The following is a 13,730-nucleotide window of genomic DNA, read 5'->3' on the forward strand; positions in this document are numbered from 1 at the left end:
AAACAACAATTATTGATTAATTAGTTGTTATTTTTTATTAGACCTTTTAAAAAATTTTAATTTTAAAAAAACGGCGGGAACTTAGTTGCCAACGAAGGAGGCGATCCACAAACTCCGTGCCAACAAAAATACTTTACTTCATAAAATATCTGACGTCGTAATTAGACACAAATATCTTTCAACTTTTTAATTCTCCCCCCACCCCCACCAAATAATTAGCCTATAAGATCCTAATCTAGCCATCCCTTATATTATGGACTCTTCTTACAATACTATTATATAGAGCGTCGTAATGGGCCTTAAATCTGTAAATTTTAATATTTTCTCTTTGAAGAGTATGGTTCGACTAAACATTAGTTTTAATTCTTTTTTAAATTCTCAAACCTGTCATATCTCTTAAAATTTTAACAACTCTTTGAATGCCTTAACCCTAATGAGAGAAGTTTAGATAAACCGCTTTGGGTTCGTCCATATCGATCTTCTCGGAATGGTCGCAAGACTTTTGAACCTGTTTAGGATTGCTCCAGAATCATCTGACACCAACTTTCTTCTCGTTGATTCTAGTACGGACATTCGGACTTCGTAAGTACATCTCTCTATTTATATTTATGTGTTTATATATCTATGAATGTTTATTTTATGAATCTTCGTAGGTCCATATGTTTATAAATTCTTATAACATCTCATTTACGTGGATGCATCTCTGGATTTCGATGATTTTAAATGGATTCAATGGATATATACACACCAACGTTTGAAATTTCTCTCTCTCTGTCCTTAATTTTATATTCCTGAAGTTTCATTTGAGCGCTAATTGCTTGAGCTGTATATAAAGTGGACAACTTTATACCATTTACTCCTTCATTACATTCGTCCATTTATATATATATATATATATATATATATATATATATATATACACACGCGCGCGAGCACAATTTCCATGAATGAGTGTTTCTATATTTTCCTCTCATTCGGACACATTTTATCTCAAGTGGTAGAAACAACAACTTGCATATCACAAAAACCATTTCACACACCCACACCCGCCTGATTTCTTGTAAAGCTTCTCTGTAATAAATTCTTCGTGTTAAATTATTGAATACATTTTGAGGAAAGACTTTTTGTTGTTAAGCAGAATGTGTCCTGTTTTCGTAGAAATGCTAAAAAACCCATTCATTTGTGCAGTAAATGAAATGGCCAATGTTTGCAGGAACATCATAGCTTTATAAATAAGGATAGAGAAGAGAGAGAGAGAGAGAGTGGAGGGGAAAATATTTCATAGATGGTTTTCTTTAAAAAGCTACCAAGTTTTTAAACATATTTTTAGAAGCAGAAAGAAAGAAGACATTATTATATGAGGTGAGTTTCTGATCTAACAAGCATGACAGTGTTAGCTCACTGAAACAATGAAACAATGGTATCAGCTTGAGGAGGAATGGAGAAAATGTTAATCTGGGAATATTTCTAGAATAAAAATAGCAATAAAACTTTTAGTAGAAAGTGGGTTATACATCTTTAGATTGTATACCTGACTTTCTACTATAAAATTGAAGAAATAGACGGAACGCTGAACTCCAGACTAAACAACTTAAACAACATTTATTTAGGTGATAAACATACATATCTTTAGTTATACATCTTTAGAGGTGAGAATAACGAGCTGTCGAGTATAAGACCGAAAGATGTAGGGACAGCTTTAAAACACACGTCCATGCTCAATCGCTGGCCAGCGTGAAAGAGAATGAATTGAGCGGGAAACGCTTGCTTTATTAATTCTACGCATGCGCAGGAGTTACTACAAACTAAATGTTCAGACGACTGAAAATGGTAGAATTAACCAAAAAAAAAACCAAAAAAGAAGCTTTCTTGAAAAATTAATTTGATGAAAACACCAGCTATAAAACATCAGTTTGGGTGATGAGGAAATAAAATGCTCTTTGGTAATTTTTAGCTTGCTGATTCTAATATTCATATCCCTGTGGCACTATTATCTGTTTGCATATTCCAACATATTCTAAAATGTTTAGAGTTTGACTAAATGTTAGAATATCTAGGTTACTGCCTCTCTTCTTTCAACAATTCATCATCATCATCGTTTAACGTCTGCTTTCCATGCTGGCATGGGTTGGACGGTTTGACTGAGGATTGATGAGCCAGAAGCTGCACCTGGCTCAATCTGATCTGGCAGACTTTCTACAACTGGATGCCCTTCCGAATGCCAACCACTCCGTGAATGTAGTGGGTGCTTTTGTGTATCACTGGCATGAGGGCCAGTCAGGTGGTTCTGGCAACAACACGCTCAAGTGGTGCTGTTTACATGCTACCTGCACGGGAGTCAGACTGGCAGCACTGGCAAGGACATTGCTCAAATGTTTTTCATGTGCTGGTGAGGCGACACTGGCAACGGTCACATTCGAATGGTGCTTTTTACGTGCCGCTGGCATGGAAGCCAATCCGAGGTCTTGGTAACAGAAGACCATAATTTTATAAAAAGACCTTCAAGTTTGGATACTTAACTTCTTATCTCAAGAAGATCAATGTTGTAAAGGAAATTTTATTTAATACAACTAGGAATTGAACCTATGCTGTAAAATTGACTGAAGACCACCTTATTTAATTATTTTAATTTCATTTTGCTGAAATAATGTTGTTGAATTGCAATGTTCAAAGTTAACTAAAGGGAGTGCTCCTGTTGAAAGTGGAGGTAAAGTTACCTTTAGGAAAACAGGAGTTGTCATCCATTTTTAAACAAAAGACTGGCTTTGATTATTTTTGCAAAGTCAAAGTTCTCTGAGAGACGACCATAAGATGCGAACGTCAGTCAAATGGATGAAAATCTTTTGCTGATATTTTACAAGCAATAAAATACATTTTAACTGATTTAGTTTCAGTTGGTCAATCAGTTCAATTAGAACCAATTAGACATTCCCATGAGTCTTTACACAGTCTCTGTGTGAAGAGTGGAAAAATTTAATTAGGACAGTATGAACACCGAGGAATGGAAGCAGGAGATGGAACAGAATGGAGAGAAGATGGAATGACAGCAGAGAAAATGCACTGGAAATAGGTTGGCTGATTTGCAAATCTAAATTCTTCTGACTTCTAGATATTCTTTCAAATCAAAGAAAGAAAAATTTACTTAGTTGAGAAATATTTTGTTTATTACATTGCAAAGAATAAGGACTTTGTTATTATTGAAATGAAAATGATAAAGGTATCAAATTGTTGGATCAGGTAATGAGTCACGGAGAGGGCCATAGCCCAACTAATTAGGGAGAGAGTTAGTTTAGATGGGATGCAGTTTGGGTTTGTGCCAGGGAGAAGCACCACTGATGCTATATTTTTGGTAAGACAGCTGCAGGAGAAATACCTAGCCAAGGATAAACCTCTGTACTTGGCTTTCGTTGACACAGAGAAAGCCTTTGACAGGGTCCCTTGATCCCTTATCCGATGGTCAATGCAGTAACTAGAGATAGACAAGTGGTTAGTGAGAGCTGTACAAGCCATGTACAGGGATGCTGTCAGTAAGGTGTGGGTTGGCAACGAGTATAGTGAAGAATTCCAGGTAGGAGTCCAAGGATCAGCCCTCAGCCCCTTCTTATTCATCATAGTTCTCCAGGCAATAACAGGAATTCAAGACAAGCAGCCCCTGGGAGCTCTTCTATGCTGATGACCTTGCTCTAATAGCTGAATCACTATCAGAACTAAATAAGTTTCGGTGTGGAAGCATGGTCTAGAACCGAAGGGCCTTAGAGTCAATCTAGCAAAAAACCAAAGTCTTAGTAAATAGGAAGGCAGACAAATCACAAATCCCTTCGGGTAGATGGCCCTGCTCAATCTGTAGAAAAGGTGTAGGTAGAAACTCCATAAGATGTCCCCAGTGTAAGCTATGGACATGCAAGAGGTGCAGCAATACCAGAGGAAGGATAACAGGGAAAATAGCTTGAGTCTGGCAAATGCTCAGGAGCAATAAACACTGAAAATGTGCAGAAAACAGCTTCCGTCACATGCCAGGGGGAAAAACTAGAAGTAGTTGATATCTTCCGTTACCTAGGTGACCAAGTCAGTAGTGGGGGAAGATGCTCTGAGAGCATAGCTGCTAGAATAAGAATAGCCTGGTTAAAGTTCAGAGAGTTCCTACCTCTGCTGGTAACAAAGTATCTCTCCCTGAGAGTGAAAGGTAGATTGTATGACGCATGAGTGAGAATAGCCATGCTACACAGCAGTGAAACATGGGCTGTGACTGCTGAGGACATGTGTAAGCTTGCATGAAATGAAGCCAGTATGCTCCACTGGATGTGTAATGTCAGTGTACACACATGACAGTGTAAGTACCCTGAGGAAAAAGTTGGGCACAAGAAGCATCAGATGTGGTGTGCAAGAGAGACGACTGTGCTGGTATGGTCATGTGTTGCATCTGGATGAGGACAGCTGTGTGAAAAAGTGTCACATACTAACAGTGGAGGGAACCTGGAGAAGAGGTAAACACAGGAAGACCTGGGATGAGGGTTGAAGCACAACCTTCAAATGTTGTGCTTGAGAAGCCCTAGAAAGCCAAGTGAGACCATAGCTGTGGCCTATGCCAGTGCAGCATAACCAGCCCATTTAAGAGTAACCGTCAATCATTGGACCATAAACTGTGCTTGAGAAGACATGGTGAGTCAAGTGAAATCATTGTCATGGCTGATGCCAGTACCGCCTCACTGGTTCCTGTGCCGGTGGCATGTAAAAAACACTATTTGAGCGTGGTTGTTGCCAGTGCTTCCTGATTGGCCCTCGTGCCAGTGGTACATAAAAAGCACTGACTACACTCTTGGAGTGGTTGGCATTACGAAGGGTATCCAGTTGTAGAAACCTTGCCAGATACAGATTGGAGCCTGGTGCAATGTCCTGGCTTTCCAGTCCTCAGTCAAACCATCCAACTCATGCCAGCATGGAAAGTGGACATTAAATGATAATGATGTAAATAGTGGAAATGTTAAATAAGACATTATATAGTTTTACACTTTCTGAGTTTCAATTTTGCTTGACTTTTTCCTTCCCTAGGTGTTGGCTAATGAGCTAAATGGCTGGCTGTCTTTACTCTCATCCATTCTTTTGTTTTGTACCAATCGTAAAAATCAATATTGTTATCATAAACATCTCATCAATATAATTATGAAACGTTTGATGTTTTTTTCTTAAGATTTAATCTGAAAGAAGAGTTACTTATGTCCTTCTCTTCAGATCTTCCAAGATTTGTGATAGTTGCTGGGTTCAATCTACAGCCTCCATAATCCTCCTGTAACTGGGTACCCCCATATGGCCATGGGTCCCCACATCAACCAATCCTATTGACTTGGTTGATGTTCCTCTTGACCAGCAGCAAATGTTTAACCTTATTTCAAATCAACAAAAGAAGATTAATCTAGTTCATTCAGTTATTAGAGACCAATCAATAAAGCTGGAGATCAGTCAATAACTCCAAATTATCACTAATTATCACACTGCTTGAAACCAATGTGACACACAAACTTGTATCATATAACTCTATCGATAATAAATATGTATTGTTTAACCCCAAGACTGCTCTGATCAAGTATAAAATGAAAGATGTTCCATCTCATGACCATCCTGTCTGATTAATTTTTTTGTATTTCTCTTACTACATTGTTCACTTCACTTCATTTCATTTTGAAGAAGACTGTAGCATTCAATTTGAGAGGGATTTGACTGCTATTTTTGGGATGTTGAACGACTGAGTAGAAGCTTTCTCATGGGTTCACATTTATGTAGTTGGATTAACTATGAATGGAATACTCTTGATATGGTATAACTCTCCTTAGATGAAGAGGCAGACAACATGGTTGACACCAGTATCTGGCTTTTGATTCCATTATTGAATGTAATCATGTTGTCTAACCCCCAGATCAGCTGTGGTTGAGCAGACCCCTGATCAAAGATGTTCCAGCCTTGATCATTTTGTTTTTCTAGATGTGTACCTAGAAAATATTCTCATTTTTAAAAATCACTTTGAAGAAGATTTGTCTGCTGTTTCTGATAAGTCAAGTAAGAACATAGATTCCTTCACCATGCTGGAGCCTAAGGTGGTAGCCACAGTGATGGGAGACAGCAATATGTTCAGTTACATCAGATGAGGCACTGCTGTTCTTCATTTGTACCGTTTTTGTTTTTTTTTATGATGTTTTCTAACTTTTCGTTGTTCCTTATTGTCCACTCTGAATCTCCCCTTCTTGTTAAACACAGAGAATTACATTTGCTGAAAGAAGTATCTTGTGATAGACTTGGAAACAACTTGATGATACGAGTGCACTCAGTTGACAACTCCACACACTGGCTATCACAAGGTTTCAGGGGTCATCAGGAGAGAGTGTACACCATTCTGGAGCCGCCTTTTCAATGGCTTTAACAGTGCTCCAGCACCTGTTTCATTAATGTAAAACCCTACCTCCTGTTTCAACTGACAAATATTCAATGTCAACTCCATTTCAGGATCATCACATCTCCAGCCAGGTTTCGTTATTCCTTTTCCGCCATATCCAATGGGTGGCTCTTTCTTAACTTGTCACCTGGATTTCCTTCAAGATGGCACTTGCTTACTGATGCCTTCATTCTACTATTGATATATTAAAACATTTTGGGATATACTACAATTGTTGTGGCTTAGGTATTTGAACAAGGTGTGTGTGTGTCTGTGTGCATGTATGTGTTTGAGTGGGTGCAATTGTGTCTTGTTGCCTGAGCATGATGTGATAGTCGTAAACAAGTGTCACTGTCATACAAGCAGTGGCCTTCATATCCAATTGGTCATGAAAACATGTCTGGCCATAAGACCTGACTTGAAAAGAGGTGAGGGTTGGTGACATAAAGAACCTCTGTCTGGGAAAATGTTCCTCAAAGTGAGTGATGCCAGAATGGAAAAGTGGATGTTAAAATGATGTAGTGGAGGAGAAAGATGATGATGGTGACAATGATGATGGTGACAATGATGATGGTGGTGGTGGTGGTGGTGGTGAGGATGACTGCATATATCAATCATTGTATTCAGGCTCCCACTGAAAGACTGTCAAGATGCTCAAGGTTTGTATTTATTTTTTTTTCTTTCACAGCAATAAAACTGAAATGAAATAAAGATGAAAGCTAAATAATAATAATAATAATAACAAAAAGATCAACATTTGATAAATGAACAGATGAAAAAATAGATTTGCAATCAATTTAATATGTCTGAATAGATGAACAGTTAATCAATCATTTTGTCACTCAATCAGACAAATTGAACAATTTGGACTAAACAAAAGAGATGATGATGATGATGATGACGATGACCACAATGTCAGTGATGACAAGAAGAATCAAAAGAACAAGAGGAAGGAAATCCATGGAAATAAACAGAAATAAAGTTTTAAAAAGATTTCCAAAGAAGAAACAGTTAAAAATCATGAAGGGATTTTGTTCACTGCCGGAAGCTGGTTGATTGGTAGTATATGTGATAGATCTATTGGGAGAATCTCAAACTGATTGATTGGTGTGTCTGAGTGGAAGTCATGGTTGGATATTAAGGTCAAAAGTGTTCAAGAGTATGAGTTTTTTTTTTAGTTTTTTTTTAAAATTTTCTTTTGAATCTAAAAATAGATAAATGTTCTGGTTTAACAGAAAACATTGATCGGAAATTACACCAGTATTTGCTATGTGAATAGTGTATGTGTATATCTATATATAGATATATAAAGTGAAATTGTTTGATTAAAAAAAAGTTTTTCGAAGTGGTGAATCATAGTGAAAAATACAAAAAGAAGGAAAATACAGAGAAATTTGATGTTGGGCAAAACATATTTTTTTTAATGAAATGTAATATTTACATAGTTGATTGGTTTCACTGGAGCTAATCAAGGAGTTAGAAGTTATTGATAGTGATACAATTTCATGCAATCATAAGCAATTTTCACCTCCTGTTCGGAGAAGGAAAGATATTCAACAGGCTGGCCAAAGTTCAGAGTGCTTCTACCTTTGTTGGTAACTAACAGCCTCTCCCTTGAAGTGAAAGGCAGATTGCATGATGCCTGTGTACATACAGCTATGTTACATGGTAGTGAAACATGGGCCTTGACTACGGAGGACCTGTGAAGGCTTGAAGGAAATGAAGCTAACATGCTCTGCCAGATGGGTAATGTCAGTGTGCAAATGATTTAAGAAGAAAACTTTATAAGAGGCATCGGATGTTGTGGGCAAGAGGGAGGACTCTGCTCGTATGATCATGTGATGCATATGGATGAGGACAGCTGCATAAAGAAGTGCCAAGCACTAATTGTGGAGGGAACCTGTGGAAGGAGTAGACCCAGGAAGACATGGGACAAAGTGGTGAGAAAGGACCTTTGGATACTAGGCCTCAATGAGGAAATGACAAGGGAACAGAAGATGTCCTGATTTGCTGTACTTGAGAAGATGTGTCAAGCTAAATAAAATTGCTGTCATCCATCCATACAGGCTTGTCGTTTGCTGGTGCCACATAAAAATGTACTCATGCCAGTGTTGTGTAAATGCAGTGGTTGGCATTAGGAAGGACATCCAGCCTTAGAAATCATGTCACAACAGACAATTGGTGTCTGGACAGCTCCCTAGCTGCCCAGTTCCTGTCAAACCATTCAACCCAGGCCAGCATGGACAACAAACATTAAACAATGATGATTTTTTCCCCTCCTGCTGACGTGTGTGTGTGTGAGAGAGTGAGCGCACATTTTTTTTTTTTTGATTGCTGAATATAAACTGAGAATACTAATATAAGCCCTTTATCTCTCGTCCTATTATATTAACAGTCTAATACATCAAAATCAATCCATTTTCTGTGTTTTTATCAATTGGAACACAGTGACAGTAGAGAGCATCTTTCTCGATCCTTTCAAGAATGAACTGTGAAAAGTAATGCTTTATGATTTTCCCTAAGAAATGCATCTTTTGAAGAAACATTATTGGCATGGGATAAAAAACTGAGCTCATAGCATTCTTTGTATAAACTCAGGTTTGGTTAAGACAACCCAACTTGATCTTTTTGGCCTTTCAGAAAGCAAAAGTTGTGTAGAATTTTAATATTTGTAGTCAATGGAATGCGAAAGCAAAGTAGACCAAGGAAAAGGTGAAGGGGACAGGTGGAGGAGGAGATTGAGAGGTTTGGTTTGAAAAAGGACACCCAAAACTGGGCAAGATGGTGTGAGGATGGTTGCTATGGCATTGAGATAGATCCAGTCACCCCTGTTAACGAGGACAAAACCTGGATTTAAAACACTGGATGATAGTAATGATGATTTTAAGGGAGTGAGCCATCCAGCAGTCCAGTTGGTTGATTCCCTTAAGAAGCTTCTGGTCTTGGCCAGCTGAATGTTTGTTTCTTTTTTTTCTGAGGGTCTGCTTTTGACAAATGAAAGATCTAATTGGTAATCTGTTGCCTGTGTACTATCATTCTATCCTTCAAAGTCAACCTTGATTGACCTATGTAGTCCCCACCGCACTCACTGCATTTGAGAATATAAATTAAGTTCCTCAATGCACAGGTGAAATAATGCTTTACGGTGAATGTTTGCCCTGATTTGAAATCATATGTTGAACCTTCCATAAGTCTGATGCACTTACCGCAATTAGGACGGTGACATTTTTTTTACTATTTAGATTGTAATTTTGGTGAGTAATTTAGTGCTAGCAAGTAGCCATTTTAGAGATTTAGATTGTTTTTTACTTTTAATAATTGTTTCAAGCGCTGTTTTCATTCACAGGTCACTGATCTCAAGTTTCTACCTCTTTCATCCCTTCTTAAGTATAGCATATCAATATCACTTTTTTCTGTGGAAGTTTCCATTTGATCTCAGGATCTAGTGGGTTTTAATGTCTAGGAGTAGCATTCTTTGTGTATAACAGGTGAGTGAGTGAGTTTCCCCATTTCATAATCAAATATGAACATTTCTTTTGATCAAAAGGGGTATGTTCTGATGGATAATGTATGCTTCCATGTTTCTTGGATTTCATGTTGATACATAAGGTAAAACATTATGTATCAAGGAGTTCTCTTTTTCATAATTCCTGGATGTCTATCATTTTTGCACATTCTATTCCATTATTGCTTAAACTGACAGGATATTTTCTTTTGCATAATATATTTCTAAGTTCTTGCAATCATTTTCCTGGACTTTGGGATTAGACACAATTGTGCAAATGTTTCTTGCCAAGTTAAAAGGTATATTGACTTTAGTATGCTTTGGATGGCAGGAAGAAAATAGTAGATGTTGTTTTGAGTCCGTCGGTTTAAAGTAGATGCCAGTTTCAGTGTTAGTATCTCTTTTTTTTTTTTTATTAGGATGTCCAAAAAGGGTAGCTGTTTTTGACTGTATTCCATTGTAAATTGGCTACGGTGATCCAAATTATGTGACCACAGAATGAAACAATCATCCAAGTAGAATTTCCAGTTGACAAATAGGTGTTTATGAAAGCTATCACCAGATTTCAGTCTGGCATGTTCATAAATTTGAACTTCTAAGTATGTCATAACAAGGTTTATGCAATTCGAAAAGCCTGCCTCTTACATAGATATATAAGTGTAAAAAATTTCTATGTACTATGCTGGATACATGGGGTGTTCGTCTGGTATGTCGATTTTTGTTTATTTTTTTGCATGTTTTTATGCTTGCACTAACGAGTAAAAAGTGCATATTGTGCACTAATTATGAAATCATATGATATGCAGCTGAGTCTGATTTTAAGAGGCTCGCTTCGAGAGTTGCATTTCCTTGTGTTCTGTAAAATGTGTTTATTATGGTAGTTTTTACTTTAAGAGTCCCTCCTAGCATGAGGCATTTATCTATAGTAATGCCCTTAATATAAATAAATATATTTATAGGGAATAATTAATAAATTTTTCCCTTATGACGTTTTTTCACGCTAACTACTTGATAAATTTTCATAAAGATTTTATCCTATATTTGAATTATATATATATATATATATATATATATATATATTTATTCTTGTTTTTGTTTCACTCATTTGACTGCAGCCATGCAAATCAACCCCAGGACTTATTCGTTGTAAGCCTAGTACTTATTCTATTGGTCTCTTTTACTGAACTGTTAAATTTCAGGGATGTAAATACACCAACATCGGTTGTCAAGCAACTGCAGGGGGACAAACACACACACACATATATATCATCATCATCATCGTTTAACGTCCGCTTTCCATGCTAGCATGGGTTGGACGATTTGGCTGAGGACTGATGAACCAGATGGCTACATCAGGCTCCAATCTGATTTGGCAGAGTTTCTACAGCTGGATGCCCTTCCTAATGCCAACCACTCTGAGGTTATATATGTATATATGACAGGTTTCTTTCTGTTTCTTTCTGCTAAATCCATTCACAAGGCTTTGATTGACCTAATGCTATCATAGAAAACATTTTCCCAATGTGCCACACAGTGGGACTGAACCCAGAACCATGTGGTTGAGAAACAAGCTTCTTACCACATGGCCTACTCCTATACATATAAGTAATACAGAAGCATCAAACTGCTAGACCAGGTAATAAGAAAGATTTATAACCCAATTAATGAGGAACCAGATCAGAATAGATGAAATGCAGTTTGACTTTGTGCCAGGGAGAATCACTACAGATACTATATTTATAGTCGGACAACTGCAGAAGTATTTGGCTAAGATTAAACTATTGTACTTGGTATTTGTAGACTTGGAGAAAGCCTTTGACAGAGTAACCTGCTGTGTTATATGGTGGGCTTTGAAGAACCTCGGGATAGATGAGTGGCTTGTGAAAACTGTACAGGCCATGTACAGAGGCCCGGTCAATAAGTGAGAGTTAATCATGAATACTGTGATAAACTTAGTGTAAGGTAGGCATTCATCAAGGTTCGATTTTCAGTCCCTTCTTAATCATCATTGTCCTCCACGCCATAAACAAAGGAATTCAAGACTCGCTTCCCCTGGGAACAACCATATGCTTATGATCTTCCTCTCATAGCAGATTCTTTAACAGAACTAGAAAAGAAACCCCAGGTGTGGAAGCAAAACCTGAAATCAAAGGGCTTTAAGGTTAGCTTAGCAAAGACTAAGGTTCTAGAAAATAAGAAAATGGACAAGACACTTCTTCCATTAGGTAAATGGCCTTGATCAATATGTAGAAAAAAGGTGTAGACAGGAATTCAATATGGTATATCCAGTGCAAGCGATGGACACACAAGTGGTGCAGTGGAATAATAGGAAGATTATTAGATAAGGTAGTGTTTGTCTGTGGAAGATGCATGGGAGCCATAAAAACTACAGATACTCAGGAAATAGATTTTCTCAAATACTCTGGAGGCTCTTTAGAGGTCGTGGATAATTTCTGCTACCGAGGGGAACCTAATTAGCTGTTGGGTAGGATGCACAGAAAGTGTAATTGCTAGAACAAGAATAGGATGGAGAAAATTCAGAGAGCTTTTACCTGTGTTGGTAACCAAAGGACTCTCTCTCTCTCTCTTTCTCTCTCTCTCTCTCTCCCTCCCCAAGTGAAAGGAAAACTGTAATGTGCATGTATACAAACGACAATGCAGCATGATAATGATACATGGGCCCTGAATGCAGAGGACCTGCATAGACTAAAGAGGAATGAAACTAGTATGCTCCACTGGTTGTGCAGTGTCGGTATGCACGTATGATAGAGCATTGGTGTATTGACACAGAAGTTGGTTATAAGAGGAATTAGATGTAGTGTGCAAGAGAGAAGACTGCTCTGGGTTGGTCATGTGATGCAGATGGATGAGGACAGTTTCATAAAGAAGTGCTGATCACTTAGAGAGGATGGAACTTTTGGAAGAGGCAGACCCCGGAAGACATGGGGCAAAGTATAGAAACCTGATCTTAAAATGCTGAACGTTATGAAGGAGATAGCAAAAGACCAAGATATCCGGCACCTTACTGCACTCCAAAAGACTTCTCCACCACAACAGAAACGATATCTCAAATCACCTAGGTTAATGCTGCCTAACCAGCTGAAGGGGGTTTTTGTCTTGCAAATTACTTGGTAATCCTGTTGGTGCTGGTGTCACATAAAAAGCACCTGGTACATTCTGTAAAGAAGTTGGTGTGAGGAAGGGCACCCAGCCATTGAAACCATGCCAAAACAGGCAATGCAGCCTGGCATGACCCCTGGCCTTACCAGCTCCCACATCCAGCTCATACCAGCATGAATAATAGATGTTAAATGAGGATGATGATGGTTTATCAGACTTATTGAAAGCAATGAATAATGTCTCTCTGGTGGTGCCAACTCCATAAAATGACAAAGTGTACACAAGACTTCCTCCAAAAGAACAATGCACAAAGGAATCAAGAAAAAGAGGTTAGGAAGCATCAATAGAATTTGACTTTGGGACCAGAAGGAATTTTGGATTAGATAAATGAGGCAGACTCCTGGTATAATAGTGACAGCTTGCACTGTGTAATGCATGTCAATGCTTCCTCCTAAAGGGTGAATCAGCCTTAAATTTGTGAAAACACTTTGTCAAATTTCAGATTAAAGTAGTTGAAAAGTCAGGTATTTTCATTTGGTAGCAGATAAGTAGAATATATCCTTTCAACAGGACCATCTGTGACGATAGCAGTTGTATAGTAAGTAAAATGAACCCTAAGATAGATTGTAAAATTAGTAATATAGTATACATGCATGGATGGTGACTAAAAGAATTCCACTA

The 13,730-nt window shown here is 37.9% G+C and overlaps 1 long non-coding RNA gene across 1 annotated transcript in view; it reads left to right on the top strand.

Annotated features, from left to right (window-relative positions):
* Positions 1–313: 313 nt before the first annotated feature.
* The window catches only part of LOC149137945 (uncharacterized), a 29,221-nt gene continuing 15,804 nt past the window's right edge, over positions 314–13,730 (top strand). Inside the window, exon 1 of the long non-coding RNA XR_016244900.1 lies at positions 314–582. This is a non-coding gene — a long non-coding RNA (uncharacterized LOC149137945). The remainder of the gene's footprint in view (positions 583–13,730) is intronic.

Source organism: Octopus bimaculoides, chromosome 1 (genome assembly GCF_046866305.1).
Source record: "Octopus bimaculoides isolate indiv1 chromosome 1, ASM4686630v1, whole genome shotgun sequence".
Classification (NCBI taxonomy): domain Eukaryota; kingdom Metazoa; phylum Mollusca; class Cephalopoda; order Octopoda; family Octopodidae; genus Octopus; species Octopus bimaculoides.